Below are 14557 nucleotides of genomic sequence, written 5' to 3' on the forward strand. Positions count from 1 at the left end.
TCATGGTTTTGTGTTATATCTAAAAATTGATTATTAGACTCAAGGTCACATAGACTGCCTCTTATGTTGTAGAATTTTATGTTTTATGTTGTATATTTCAGTCTGTAATACATTTTGAGTTAGTTTTTATGAAAGTTGTAGGGACTGTATCCAGGTCATTTTTCCTTTTGTACCTTTGTTCTTTATTTTTATTTATTTATTATTGTTTGCTTATGAACATCCTTGTCTGGAGATGACTTATTGAAATGTCTATCATTTCTCCACTTTATTGTCTTTATTCCTGTGTCAAAAATATGTTAACTATGATTGTGTAGGTCTTTTTCTGGTCTCTGTATTCTGTCCTATTGACCTATAGGTCTATTCTTTCACTAGTACCATAATATTTTTATGATTTTTTACATAGACAATCATGTCATATACAAATAAAGACAATTTTATTTCTTTTCCAGTTGGTGTATGCTATATTTTATTTTGTTTTGTTGAATAACTACGATATCCACTCTGATGTCAAAAAAATTCATAAGAGATTATATTCTTGCCTTCTTTCTGATGGTAGGAGAAAAGTTTCTAGTTTCATAATATTAAGTATATTGTTAGGTGTAAGGTTTATTTAAATGTTTACTATTTATTTTTTGAGAGAGAGGGAGCGACGGAGTGTGAGCAGGGGAGGGGCAGAGAGAGAGGGAGACACAGAATCTGAAGCAGGCTCCAGGCTCCAAGCTGTTGGCACAGAGCCCAAGTCGGGGCTCGAACCCATAAACTTTGAGCTCATGACCTGAGCCAAAGTCAGACACTTAACTGACTGATCCACCCAGGTGCCCTGTTAGGTGTAGGTTTTTGTTAATGTACTTTATCATGTTGAGAAAGTTCCTTTTTTATATTAAAAAAAATAATGTTTATTTTTGAGAGAGAAGAGAGAGCATGAACTGGGGAGGGGCAGAGAGAGAGGGAGGCAGAGGATATGAAGCAGGTTCCATTGCTGACAGCAGACAGCCTGGTGCTGAACTCAAACTCACAAACCATAATATCATGGCCTGAGCTGAAGTTAGATGCTTAACTAATTGAGCCATGCAGGCACTCTGGAGAAAGTTCTTCTTTATTCCTAGTTTGCTGAATTTTTATGAAGAATGGATGTTGGGTTTTCGTCAAATGTATTTTCTTCATGAATTGATATGCCTTTCATATTTAGCTGGTAATGTGATAAATAATACTGATTTTCAAATGTTGATCTACTCATACATACCTAGAATAGATTCCACTTTATTGAGCTGTGTATTTTTTTTAATTTTAATTTAATTTTATTTTAGAAAGAGGGGAGGGACAGAAGGAGAGGAAGATAGAGTATCAGAAGCAGGTTCCACACTCAGTGTGGAGCCCAACACGGGGCTTGATCCCATGACCCTGGGATCAGGACATGAGCTGAAATCAAGAGTTGAATGCTCAACAAACTGAACCATCCAGGTGCTCCTGAGCTCTATAATTATTTAGATTTCATTGTTGGATTTTATTTCCCTAGACTTTCTGAGGAGTTTTCCATATATTTGTGAGAGATATTATCTGTATTTTATTTTCATGTACTTTTTGTGTCAGATTTTGGTATTTGAGTCATATAAAACTTATAGAATGTATTTGGAAGTGAGAACTATTATTTCTACTTCTGTGTTCTAGAAGGGAATTATGACTTCATTTTGACAGTTATTAATAACATAATTTTTAATAGATAAATGCCTATTTTGATCATTTATTTCTCCTAATTTGAGTGCTGATAACTTATGTCTTTAGATTCAATTATTTAAGTTGTCAAATTTGTGGACATTGAGTTGTTTACAGCAAGGTGTTATTATTCCTTTAATGTCCATGGGATCATCACTATAGATAAACTGTCTTTAATTTCTCACAAGGATTACTTATTTCCTGTATCTCTCTCTTAATGAGCCTGGCTGATTTTATCAATTTTACTGATCTCTGATTTTTTCAGAGAGATATGTGATAATGTCGTTCATTATGCCTATTGTTTTCTGCTTTTAATTTCATTAATTTGAGCTCCATTTTTATTATTCCTTTTCTCCTACTTGCTTAGACCTAAATTGCGTTTTTTTCTATAGTTTCCTAAGCTAGAATCCTGATTATTGATTTTTAATTTTTTTAATATATTCATTCAATTCAATAAATCTCCCTTGGAGTACTGTAATCACTGCACCCCAGAAAATTTTATCAGTTGCATATTCGTTTCAATTTACTTTATACTTTATTTCCTTTATGATTTCTTCTTTAATCTATGTGTCATTACAAGTGTATTGTTTAATATCTAGATATTTGAGGATTTTCCAGTCATCTATTCTTGATTCTAGTTGAATTCATTGAGACCAGAGAAAAGATTTTGTATGATTTATTTTAAACTTATTAAGTATGTTATTGGCCCCAAATACATTCTATCTTGATGGATGTTATATATAAGCTTTAGAAGAATATGTATTTTACAATTGTTTGGGGTATTCTATAAATATCTGTTAGATTAATTTTATTCTGGTAGGGCTATTCAAGTCAACTATATTCTAAACAAGTTTCTGACGCCTTAATTTATCAATTATTGAAACTAGAGTGTTGAAATTTCCAAGTATAATAGCAGATTTGTCTTTTCTCTTTGTAGTTCTATCAGTTTTGTCTCATGAATTTTAAAATTATGTTGTTAGGTGCATGTGTGTTTACAATAGTTATTACTTTTTGAAGAACTGATCCCTTCATCCTAATGTAATTATGTTAATCCCCATAATTGTTTTTGCTCTGAAATCAAAGAAACTTTAGCTTTTCTTTGATTAGTGTTAACATTTTATGTCTTTCTCCATCCTTTTACTTTTTTCTATACCTGAGTCTTTATAATTAAAGGGGATTTTTTTTTTACACAACAGATATAGTCAGGTTTGATTTTTATTCTCTTTGACAATCTATGCATTTGGTCAATGTATCTATATCATTCACATTTAAAGTGATAATTACTATATTTGGATTAATATCTACTACGTTTGTAACTACTTTCTTTTTGTTAATTTCCCAGTTTCTTTCACTTCTACTCTTTGTCTCCTTGCTTTGGCTTTAATTTAAGAATTTATGATTCCAATGATCTCTTCTATGAGCATATCAATTACGTATATGTTTTACTACTTATAATTGTTGATATATATTTTGCAATATACATTTTTAACGTATCTAAGTTTATCCTAAAATAACACAGTGCTACTTCACATGTAGTGGAAGTACTCTGTAACAAAGCATTTGTAATTTCACCCTAATGTCCCTTGTGACATTGCCATCATTTATTTCATTTATTTACCTATAAACATTACATATTTACTATAAGCACCCAATATATTTTATTATTTCTTCCTAAACAGTTATATTTAGATAAAAAGAGTAAGAGAAATAAAATATTTATCTTTATTCCTCAATAATTTTTTTCTTTATTTTTTAAAATTATTTATTTTAAGACAGAGAGAGTATGAGTGAGAAGGGGGTAGAGAGAGAGGGAAAGAGAGAATCTTAAGCAGGCTCCACCCTCAGCATGGATCCCAATGCAGGGCTCAATCTCATGAACTGTGAAATCATGACCTGAGCAGAAATCAAGAGTTGGATGCTTCACTGAATGAGTCACTAGTCACCCTTGTTTTTGTTTTTTTTATTTAGATGCAAATCTGATATATATCATTTTCCTTCTCCATGGAAATTAAAAAAAAAATCTTTCAGAACAGGCCTTCTGGACTTGAATATCAAGTTTCTCCTACCCCCTTACTGAAAATAAATATTCTTTATTTCTGAAAAATAATTTTTCTGAACATCAAATTCTAAATTGGTGGATTCTTTCTTTAAACACTTAAAACATTTCATTCTACTCTCTTCTTGCTTGCATGGGCTCTTGACACAAAGTCTATGAGTCTTATCCTTTTTTTCTGTGTATATAGTGTTTTTTTTTCACCTCTCTGGCTTTTTTTCAAGACTTTCCCTTTGTCTTTGGTTTTCTGCAGTTTGATTATGATATGCCTCATGAAGGTTTTTTGTTTTGTGTGTGTGTGTGTGTGTGTGTGTGTGTGTGTGTCTGTGTGTGTGTTTCCTGGTACTTACTCTACTCAGTGTCCTTTGAACTTAGTACACCTGTAATTTGATACTTATCATTAACTTTGGAAAACTCTCACCGGTTATTACTTCTATTATTTCTTCTCCATTCTCTTTCCTGGAATTCAAATTATGTGTATGCTAAGCTTTTGAAATTGTACCTCAGTTTTTGGATGTTTTCTTCTGTTTTTTGTTTTTTGCTTTTTTTTTTTTCTTTTTGAATTTCAGTTTGAGAAGCTTTTATTAACCTGTCTCCAAGCTCTCTGATTGCTTCCTTGGCCATGTCCAGTTTATTTATGACTCCATCAAATTCATTCTTCCTTTCTGTTACAATGATTCCTTAAGAATATTATTTATCTAGGGTTGCCTGGGTGACTAGGCCAGTTGAAGGTCCGGCTCTTGATTTCAGCTCAGGTCCTGGTCTCGTGGTCATGGGATCAAATCCCATGTCAGCTTCCACATCAAATCCCATGTCAGCTTCCACACTGAGCTTGGAGCCTGCTTGGGATTCTTTCTCTCCTTCTCTCTCTGAACTTCCCCCAGTCTGTCTCTCTCTCTCTCTCTCTCTCTCTCTCAAAATAAATAAATAAACCTTTAAAAAATTATATATCTAGTTTTGCTTTATTGCACTTTTTTGGCTTTTAAGAGTTCACATCTTTTTCTTTAGATTACCTACATATTTCTGTATGGGGTATTTTTTTTCATTAAGACTTTTAACATATTAATGGTTGATATTGCAAATTACTTTTACAATAATTCTTATACCCATAATGTCAGAGTATGTTGCTAATGTTTGCATTGGCTATTCTTGTCTTTCAGCGTGCCTTAAAAATTTGGTTAAAAGTGAGACATGATTACCAAGTAATAAAAACTGAGGTAATTAGGCCTTTAGCATGAGGTTTTATGTAAGTCTAATTAGGAGTTGGACTAGAGACTTGATAGGCTCCTGCCTCCCATCCTGCATGAATGCAGGGCCTGCCAAGATTTGAAGGGAAACTGGAGAATTTTAAGATCACTAGAAGCACTTTAGACCTTATATTAGTATTAGTACTGGTTACTGCTAGGCAGGAAAAGTTACCAGTGAACTGATCTTTCTCTGCTACCAAGCAAAGGATAGCTGTTGGTGGCACAAGGGTGGGAAAGCAGCTTGGATCTCTGAACACTCACTGAAGCAGGGAGATGTAGGCTGCCATTATGGGAGGAACAGGATGTCTACTGTGCTAAACCTGGCAATAAGTAGAAGAACATAAATTAATTGCCATTATGAGAAAAAAAGAGAAAGTCCTGTCTCTGAGGTACAGATGCACAGGGCCTGTCTATGACTAAGAACGAAGTAGAAGAATCAAGATTATCCATTTCCTACAATGAGGTGACAAGCAATTGTAATCTATTGCAAAGGGAAGAACAAGAATGGTGGATGAGTCACCCCTATGATTCAAGCATGCTTAAATCTGAGGATCAGGTATATAGAGGTCTGGCATTTAGTTCTCACACTAAACCTAAGACAATGACCATCCATCTCTGTAGGGCTTTGAGGCCTATTTTGCACTTAAGGTAATTATAGCAACAATACTCAAACTAAGATCGCCTATAGTTGAGATGGACTTAAACTCTACAGTAATGGCCTGGCAAAAAGAAAAAAAACAAAAAACAAAAAAAACAAAATGTATATCCAATTCTTGGCATAAAGGTTATGTATAATCTTTAAGTATAATTTACAATATTATTCTATTGTTCTTTTACCCACAATGACTGTGTTCCATAAATAAAGAAAAAAGAAAATACTTCCAATTTTAGCTCCAACATGTAACAAGCTTAGAAATGGTCATTTCAGTCCTTAAAACAACAACAACAAATCTAAACAATACAAAAATAAAAAAAGCATTTCTTCTGTTACAACAAGGGGAAGAATAATACTTATGGGGTACTTCTAAGTACCTTCTTCATAACAAAGGCCTGTTCTTCAGGGTAGAAGACCTTATTCCACTGGGGAAGAGAACATTTTTCCCCATTCTAGTTCCATGTAGCCTTGTAGATGGGAAGCTATAATACTTGTGAAGGTCACAGCTAAGAGACAGAGATCCATTAAAATAATGAGATTAAATTAAAATATTACAGAATGCTTTCTTGTCCCCACATATCATCATCGAGGCTTCCAGTGAGTAAAAAATGTCATACTAGTTCATTCCATGCCCAGTGTTCATGGATGGGTTTATCAACCTTTGGAGTTCAGTAAGCATGGTTATCCTATGACCTCAGATGTCTGAGGGACTGAAAACTTATGATATTTTTTAGATTATTTAGCTTATTATCAGAGTGAAAGGCATTCTCTTGCAGTTTTTTTTTTATATCTTAAAGAAGGTGTATTCCTCTGACTGACTTATTTTGATTAGCATAATATCCTCTAGCTCCATTCATGTAATTGCTAATGGCAAGATTTCATTCTTTTTTGTGGTTGAGTAATATTCCATGGGTTGTTTCCATAATTTGGCTATTGTAGATAATGCTGCTGTAAACATCAGAGAACATTATGCTGAGTGAAATAAGACAGACAAAGACAAATACTGTATTATTTCAACCATATGTGGAATTTAAGAAGCAAAACAAATGAACAATGGAGAAAAAAAAGGAGAGAGACAAACCAAGAAATGGACTCTTAACTGTAGGGAACAAACTGATGCTTACTAGAGGGGAAAAGAGTGAAGGTGATGGGTAAATAGTTGATGGGGATTAAAGAGTGAACCTGTTGTGATGAGTACCAGGTATTGCATGGACGTGTTGAATCACTATGTTGTGCACTGCATGTCCACTAACTGGAATTTAAGTAAAAATCCTAAAAAAAATAACATGTATTACTGAATTTATATTTAAGTAAAAATCCTTTTCATATTTTGACTTCTGTTTCTTTTTATTTCCCTTATTTTTATACATAATTCCAATATATATATATATATATATATATATATATATATATAGTATCAATTTATACAATCTGACTACCCAGATTACATGTGCTAATTAGTAAATACCCTTAGTACCCCTCTTCCAATGGTTCTCAATTACTCATGGAATGATTATTTTAGCACTACATATATTTTAGTGCTATGTTTTCTACTCTTCACAATTCTTTTCTCTTTTTCTTCCCATTGGCAGGTTTGGATATATATTTACTTACTTCAGAGGAAAATTTTATCAGCACTTGCTTTGTCCCAGAAATTGTGTTAAATGCTGTGAACATTGAACAAAACAGCACAAAATCCTTTTTCTCAGGGAATCTCAAATAACTGTAAGAGACAAACAGTTTCAAAACAACTTAACATATGCTAAAAGTGTGGTAGGCAGGCAGAGAGTCAAGAGTTTTCTTTTTGTTCGAGGACATAGCCCTACACAGAAGACATTATGCCTGAACTTAGTTATGTTGGCATCTCTCAAGAGTTAGAATGTCAGCCTTTGAAGTTTTATTTTATACTACAATCAGTGACTAAACTCCAAGATGCATTTGTTGGGATTAGTCATCGGTTTATTTTATGCCTAATGTTATTAATCTGTTTTAAAAATAATCATCCTACACTTAAAGACTGGTTCATTATCTTTGTTGGGCATAAATTAAAACACCTAGTCTGATAATCACCATTTCAGCTACCTGCAAAACTTTGGATACAGGCATGAAATAACATTGAAAAAAATCAATGAGATGCATTTTCCTGGTAATTCATAATAAATAGTTATTTGCTAATGAATTTTTACCTAAGATTTAATAAGTCAAAACATATGATATACGATACTCCCATCCATTTCTAACTTTGACCTATAGCCATGGTTTAATCCAAACTCCTTGGTTCTGTCATATTACCTAATTTGCTACAGTGGTGAAAACTGTTATTTTTCACTTTATTGGGAGATCAAACAATCACTTTGAGCCAGACAGTCTGTCAGTTCTCATTATTCTGGGTTAGAATGATATGCCATGTGAAATTAACCAACATGTTATAGGAGTCGCAATCATCATGACTGGTTTCATGGTAATAATCAATATAAATCCGCCACTTGATTCTAGAATCAATTACTGCCAAAGACATCTTAGGCCTAGACTTCCAGCAAGGGAATCTACTGAACTACAGGGAGTCAATGTAAATAAAGAATGATAAGTCTTAAACTCTAGAGATGTCATAGAATCCTATGGTTTATGTGCCTTGGAGTTTAAATCAGTATGACTTTAAAAGAGTAGAACTGTCAGAAATGTTCAAATGTAACCAAGAATGATGAAAATGTGTTTGTAGCAACAATTCAGGGAAATCTAAAACCACTGTGTGGAAGAAAAATAAATAATGCAATATGCTAGACCAAGGTTTTTGTTGAATAGAAGTCTGCGAGAAATAGCATGTTTTGCCTTATGTGGTGAAAAACAAAAATACTTAAAAAGAAAAAGTCAGCAATAGAGCTTCTGATTTAAAATAACATACTTGCGCTATATTGTAAATAAACGGAGCACTATAGTGAGAGAATTGTTAAGTATAGATCTGTAGTCAAGTTAATGTTTTGAAACCATTTTAGACTGACTAGAAGCTAAAAACAGTAGAGTTCCCGTGTATCCATTAGCCAACCTTCCATAATGATAACGTATGTAACCATAATACATTTATCATAACCAGGAAATTGACTTTGGTATGATATTGTGCATACATTCATATTTTATCAGTTTTTTAATGCATTTTTAAGTTTATTTATTTATTTTGAGAGAGAGAGGGAGGGGCAGAAAGCTCAGGGCTCAAATCCATGTACCGTGAGACCATGACCTGAGCTGAAACCAAGAGTGGGATGCTCAAACAATTGATCCACCCAGGCACCCCTAAATGCATTTATTTATTTTTAATTCAGTTTAGGGTGCTATGAAATTATATCACAGGTAATCACCACCACAACCAGGATCCATTATTGTTCTGTCACCAGAGAGAAATTTAGATTGCTTGGATTTCTTTTTTATAATCCAGTTCTGTCCTCAACCTTAACTCTTAACAAATATTCATCTCTTCATTAGTATAGTTTTGTCATTTTAAAAATGGAATAATACAGTATGTAACATATTGGGGTTAGCTTTTTCCACCAAGCATTATGCTGTTGATATCCATCTAAGTTGTTGCATGTATCAATAGTTTATTTTTTTTTAGTCCTGAGTAATATTCTATTGTATGTGTACCACTATTTTTTTTCATCCGTTTGAATTTTCTTTAAGTTTTTGTTTATTAAATTTCAGCAGCTATGATCATTCTTATACAGACAGATTTTTTCCCCATTGATTATATGCTTCCATTTTTCTTGGAGAAATATCTAGGAGAAGGATAATCTAGGTTATTATATAATTTACCATTTATACCAGAAATATGACAATTTCAGTTGTTCCATATTTTCATAAGGACCTGGTTTGTCAAAATTTTTTCATTTATTTATTTTAAATTGGTTTGTAGCGATATTTAATTGTTGCTCATATTTAGATTTCCTTAATGCACAATGATGTTGAATATTTTTTTTGTGCACTTCTGTACTATCTATATATTCTGTATGGTGAATGTGTGTATAAGGTGTTTGTCAATTTTACTTGTCTATTTGGTTTACTTGTTTTCTTGTTGAGTTTTGAGAGATTTTTTTCTTTATATGGTCTGGAAGCAAGGCTTTTTCACATATGTGATTTGCAAATATTTTCTCCCAGTCTGTGCTAGTCTTTTTAATTGTTTAGCAGCGTCTTCCTCAAACAAAAATTTATTAAATTTGATAAATTCAGCCAACTTAATTTCTTTTGGATCATACTTTAATGTTTTATGTAAGAATCTATCAAATCTTAGATCTAAGTTACATAGATACTAGCTACCTAGTATCTGATCTTTGGTGGACTAGTTTGTTCCATTTCTCTAAAATATGCCATTGGCATTTTGATTGGGATTGCATTGAATCTGTAGATTGTTTTGGGCCTGTGGACATTTTGAAAACATTCTTTTAAGGTGTGCCAGAGTGGTTCAGTCGGTTAAGCATCTGACTTCAGCTCATGTCCTGATCTCATGGTTTGTGAGTTTGAACCCCATGTTGCGCTCTGTGCTGACAGCTCAGAGCCTGGAGCCTGCTTCGGATTCTGTGTCTCCTTCTCTCTCTGCCCCTCCCCTGCTCACTGTCTGTCTCTTTATCTCTCTCAAAAATAAATAAACATTAAAAAATTAAAAACATTATTTTAATACATGAGTACACAATATCTTTCCATTTATTTGTATCTTCTTTAATTTCTTTCATCAATGTCATGTAGTCTTAAAATACAACATACCAAAGCTTATAAAATGCAGCAAATGCAGTTCTAAGAAGGAAGCTCATAGAAATAAGTGCCTACCACAAGAAACAAACAAATCTCAAACAACTTAACTTTACACTTTATAGTACTAGGAAAAAAAGAAAAGAAAAGAAAAGAAAAACAAGATCTAGAACTAGTTGAAGAAAAGGAATAACAAGATTCAAAGTAGAAATATATAAAATAGATACTAAGAAAACTGTAGGAAAGATCAATAAAACCAAGAGCTATTTCTTCTAAAGTTAAAAAAAAAATGACAAACCTTTAGTTAAACTCATAAAGAAAGAAGAATTCAAATAAATAAAATCAGAAATGAAAGAGGGGGTGTTCAAAGTGATACCACAGAAATGCAAAGGACCATAAGAGACTTCTATGAACAATTACATGCCAACAAATTAGATAGCTTAGAAGAAGTTGATAAATTCCTAGAAACTTACAACGTTTCAATATTTAATCATGAAGAAACAGAAAATCTGAACAGACTTTACTTAGTAGCAAGGAGGTTGAATCACTGATCAAAATCTCCCAACCAGAAAAAGTCCAGGACCAGAAAGCCTCACTGATAAATTCTACTCAACATTCAGAGAATAAATACCAATCCTCAAATTCTTACAAAAAATAGAAAAAGAAAAAGCACTTATAAACTCACTTCACAACTGACACCAGAAACATACAACAGTAACACAAGAAAAAAATAATTACAGGTCAATATCCCTGATGATCACAGAAGAAAAATACCCTCAACAAAATATTAGCAGACCAATTTCAACAATACCTTAGAAGGATCATGTACCATAATCAAGTGGGAGTTATTCCAGGAAAACAAAAATAGTTCAACATCTGCAAATCATCAATGTAATACACCACATTAACAAAAGGATAAAAAATGACATGATCATCTCAACAGGTTCAAAAAAAAAAACATTTGACAAAATTCAGCATCCATTTTGGTTAACAACCCTTGACAAAGTAGATATAAAATGAACATACCTCGACATTATAAAGACAATATGGATGAACCTACACCTAACATAATACTCAACAGTAAAAGGATGAAAGTTTTCTTCTAAGATCAGGAACAAGACAACAATGCCTACACTCAACACTTTTATTCAGCATAGTGTTGGAAATTCTAGCCAGAGCAATTAGGCAAGAAAACAAAATAAAAGGCCTACATAATGGAAAGGAAAAAGTAAAACTGTCACTATTTGCAGATGACATGATATTATATGCAGAAAACCCTAAAGACCCAAGAAAAGAAGTGTTAGAACTAAACAAATACAGTAAAGTTGTAGCATGCAGTCAATGTACAGAAATCTGTTGCATTTCTAAACACAAACAACAAACTATCATAAACAAACATTAAGAAAACAAACCCATTTACAGTTGCATCAAAAAGAATAAAATACCTAGGAATGAATTTATCCAAGCAGGTGAAAGACCTGTATCCTGAAAACTGTAAGCTTTTCTCTTTATCACTGATTTTAAGTAGTTGGATTATGATGTTCCATTGTTTAGTCTTCTTCATTGTTCTTATGCTTGTGATTCATTTAACTTTTGACTCATTAGGTTTTTACTTTTCATAAAACTTGGAAAAAATTTTGTCATTATTTATTGCAGTACTTCTTTACATCTCTCTCACTTTGTTTCTCTAATTTTTCAGTTGTTTTTTTCATTTTTTGTAGTTTCTATTCTAGTTTCCTTCTAGTTTATTGATAATTGGCTTCTGCAATTTTTAAACAGCATTAATCTGTCTGAAGTATTTTTCATCTCAGACATTATAATTTTCATCTTTAAAAGATTGTTTTGGTTTTTATTTATGTTTACCATGCCTTTATTTAACATGGGCAATCTTCCCTCTATTTTTCCAATGAGGTAATCAGTTTTAACAACTACTTAATGTCTACATCTACTAATTCTAATATGTTCATTGCTGGTCCATTTTCAAATGATTGATATTTTTAAAAAATGATTTATATTTTTTCTCCTCATGGCTTGATAGTTTTGCTTTTATGGTGCATGCTAATAGTTTTGTTGTTGTTGTTTCTTTTTTTTATTTAGTTGTTACATATTGTGAATTCTACATTCTTGAATTGTGAATATTGTTGTATTTGTTTAACTGTTTTTGAAATTTGTTCCGGGATACGGTTGCTGATCCTTTAGAAACTTTCCTTTAAGCCTTTTTAGGTAAGACCAGAGCAGTGTTTGGTATAGGGCTAATTGTCTTTTATTAAACTAAACCCTTCTGAATACTTTACCCAATGTTAACAAGTTTTGAGAGTTTCTACTCTGGCTACTAGGAACAGCCCCCAGCCACTGTTTTTGGTAAATTCAAGGAGTTTTTTTCTCTAATCTTTCTGTTTGTTTATTTTTGTTTTCCTCTAAGTCTTGGGCAGTTGCTTTATACACAGGAGCTGATGACATATTCAGCTAAATACTAAGATAGGACTCTTCAAAGTCTTTAGAGTTCTCTCTTTCTGCAGTTCTCTCCCTGTCAGTACTCTTCCTTGGGAACTCTAGTTGCCTTAGCCTTCATAAAAGCCCAGTCCCATTTCATAACTCATGCAATCTGCTGGGCTAGTCTGTTTGCCTTTCCTGTGCAAGAATTTAGGAAAAGAAAAAAACAAAAACAAAACTTTGCAGGGAAGCTGCAAAAATTGTTGGACTCACCTCCTTTGTTTCTTACCTTTTAAGGATTGTATTCCTTTTTTTCTGATATAAAGTTTATTGAGACCCAATATTGCAGAGATATTATCCATGTTCTAAAAGTTTTTCAAGCTGAAAGCCACTGTTGCTATTTAGGTTTCAGGCTATGTTACTGCATCCTGGTCTACTGTTTCCCTTTATTTCATTTTCCATTTTATTACTCTTTCTAAAGTGACCAAACCTCTATTTTGAAAACATGCTCTTGGGCTTAATTATCTATTTTTTTTTTCACTAATCAAATATGAGTTTCATATTTTTATAAGCTAAGGCAGCCCTACCATGTCACTTATCCAAAGATGGGTCAGTCCCTGATTATTTCATGTGGCTCTTATGCAGTGCTGTTGAAGGACAATGACAATTTGTTTTTTCATGGTAAAATTTTTTCATTGTGTCCAGATTTAAAAAAATACTATGCATACAATTACATATATGTGTGTGTATGTGTGTGTGTGCACCCACATGTGTGTCCATGTCAAAATATTTGGACATCTATTTTAGCTGAATATTGTCTGGGAAGACTTTGTTACGATTTCATCAGATATAATTTATTGGAAGAGTTTCAGCAGTGGTCAGCAAATTTTTTTTCTAAGCGTCAGATGGTAAATATTTTAGGCTTTGAAGTTTGCATGAACTCTCCCAACCTAGTGAGAAATCAGCCATTGATAATACAAAGAAATGTGTATGACTGTGGTATAGTAAACTTTATAAAAAAAAAAAAAAAAAAAAAAAAAAAAAACAAGCAATGGGCCATATTTGACATGTGGATCATAGTTTGCTAACACCTGCAATAGAGAATGTCTTGAATATTTATAATGGACAGAATAATTTTCATGGCCCTTAGAGATAGTAAATATTTTGGAGGTTTAAATTCATATAGATACATGTTTTCTTAAAGTGTTGTTCAAAATTATTTTATTTTCTGTAGTGAGGGAAGGAACAAAGTAATATTTGGAGCCCTTTTAATGCCACCTCTGAGACCTTTGGATAATTATAAGGGAATTTCTTCCTTTAAAGAACAAAGGCTGTTGGACAATTTAAAATTTGTTTTTTTGGCAAGTAAATTACTATGGTTAAACTGACTTATAAAATTTATTGAAACTTTTTAGGATATCTCAGATATTTTCTTGAACACCTTTAATACTCATAATTGAAAACTGTTAACTATTAATTAGATAGGATATTAGAGCAAGCTTTCTGAAAAACCTAATCAAATTTATCTGGTATTTAAATTTGTGGATGTATTATTTATCTATTTACTTACTTCCTCAAGGAGCAACAGTTATTTTCAGAAACTTTTCAGAAACTTTTTTGGGGGTACTGTTCACTATGTCACTATTTGTGGTTGGGGGAATAAATTATAGTAAGACAAATATTGGAAGGCATTATTATAGCATTCTTGAGAGAAATGGACTG

This window comes from Panthera onca, chromosome D4, assembly GCF_046562875.1.
Source record: "Panthera onca isolate mPanOnc1 chromosome D4, mPanOnc1 haplotype 2, whole genome shotgun sequence".
NCBI lineage: Eukaryota > Metazoa > Chordata > Mammalia > Carnivora > Felidae > Panthera > Panthera onca.